The following is a 2,465-nucleotide window of genomic DNA, read 5'->3' as shown; positions in this document are numbered from 1 at the left end:
ACCTTTTAGGGCTTTGCCTAAAGAGCCACTTAATAGTTCGCACCCCTGATATGCAAACAACCCCTGCTAGTCAGAGAAAGACCTACATTTTATAAAAAATCATTCACGATTAATCTTAATTGAATAATTAATTTTGTGAAATTTTGTGATTTTGAGTCGTTTTATAATTTTACAAAACTAATATTGTTTTTATAATATTACTAGCGTTGCTGCGTTACATATGAATAAAAATCTAATCGAAAATTTAATTTTGTTAAATCTATTATTAAGATGAAAAATAGTGGACGTTTTTACGTAATTAATTGTTGATCTGTATAAGATGCATCAAGTGAAATATCGCATTCAGCATCACAATATATAATGTAAGATTATATTCATATCTGCAGTAATTATACTGTGAATTTTAATTAACATACATCACAGTACATATAAAACTATCGAAATGTTTTCAGAAAAATGCTCAGTTATTGCCTAAATATAGAAATTTATTGCAATATAAATTTTATACATTTCAGACAGACAGAAGTGTCTGGTATGAGAGATCGTACAAAAAATCTATACAATAGTATTATTTATACATTTTTTTTTAATTTCAATAATTATTACAACTGTTAAATAATTAACATCTAGTAATATTGATAAATAATAACATAAATTTAAATAAATAAAAGTGCAAAGGATAGAATTTACATGAATATAATATCCGTAATATAATGATTTAATATAAAATAGAAGCAAATAATAATAAAAATAAAATTAATAAATAATAAATAAAATTTTTGAATAATAAAATAATACCAGAAAAATAATAAAATATAACAAAATGACAATTAATTACATTATTTTATACATGTGTATTATTTTATACACCCAGTATCTTATTTTTAATTATATTACTTATAAATATTATGATGTAAAATATCCAATGAAGACCAAATACCTACCAAATGTACCAATCCCTAAACATTTTATATACTGTAAACATTTTATATATTGAATTATCTTATTAACTTCCAGAAGTTTCTTTTCATCGAATCCGATTCGCTAATTTTTTGTTTTTCTCGACGTTTCAAGCCATTTCGAATCGAATGAGACCAAATTTGGAAAAAGTATGTGTGTATGTGAACAGATTGTTTTAAATTGAATTGAGCTCTTATAGAGGTTATATGAAAAATCTATTAGATTTAAAATCAAAATACTAATGCATATTTGTGCATATCATATGATATTTAAAATATCACAAATCTATAAATTATATTTATAGATTTATGTGGACCTTTTTACTCACAGAACTTTAAGTTTGTTATGTATTCTAACAGTTATTATAGTATGTTATGTATATTTTTGTAAAAAATACAAGTCCTTAAATATTTTAATTAGCTTTTTAACAAATTCTGAAAATTATAATGCTCTTTCACTTGTAATACTTTTATACATAATTGCTATAAAAATTCGTTTCTATCGCATGTATTCAAATATTTTAATTAGCTACTTTTTACGTACTTTTCTTTCTGCGTGTTTTTTATTTTTAGCTTCCTTTTCTAAGAATCATTCAACTGTTCTTTGGCAAAATAAGCCGGTATCACTTTCAAAGCGTATTACAAAACTCGGTAATATTTAGGTGCGCTGACTGTGCGCTATCTGTTGCCGCCACTCGTAGCTAAATGGACTTAATACGCTCATTAGTGAGAGCTTAGAGGGGACGGTACGAAAAGCTCTGACGAACGGCGGGGCAAAATATTCCAAACAGAATAGAGATCGTTTATAGATAGGTAGGCCGACTGATATCTACCAGAGTTCACCGAACGATTTTAACAATTAGCGTTTTTATTCGTATATTATATAAAAATTAGAGCCGGGGTTGAAGGCCGCGGGTAAAAGATCCTCCGACGATATTTCAAAAACAACTGAAGCGTACTATATATATTTGAAAGTAGGTGAAAATATTTTATACCAGCCATCACTTTGATTTTTACGACGTTGCTATCATGAGATAAACGGCAATGTTTGAAAGTCCACATCCAAAGTATTTTTTTTCTATCTTAAGTTTTTTTGGTTGTGAGCACTGTTGTTTAACTTACGAGACCATAATATCATCTCTATCTGCTCAAATATCTTTCATTATTTTATCTTATTCTATTAAATAAATATATATGTTACATTTGTATGATGTAATTTTGTGTTAAATGCATTATTGATTTTACTGTATTTGTATTTTGTATATATATATATATATATATTAAATGTTATCCATAATGTAAAATAATTCGTTTTTGATCCTCTCGGAAGAAATCTGTTGGCTATTTCAAAAAACAAATAATATAAAATATAATTTTAAGTATATGTTATTTAATTGTTTTATAAGTTTTTGTCAATTTTAAGTTGAATTCTGCAGTTTTTTATATAATCTTTATAGAAGTTTACACGTGGGTGGGGTGAAAAGGACAAACTGAACCTTTACTCTG

Source organism: Ctenocephalides felis, unplaced genomic scaffold (genome assembly GCF_003426905.1).
Source record: "Ctenocephalides felis isolate EL2017-DRISC unplaced genomic scaffold, ASM342690v1 CF-g0.4_SCAFFOLD_01170, whole genome shotgun sequence".
NCBI lineage: Eukaryota > Metazoa > Arthropoda > Insecta > Siphonaptera > Pulicidae > Ctenocephalides > Ctenocephalides felis.
Note: the sequence above shows the minus strand (reverse complement) of the source record.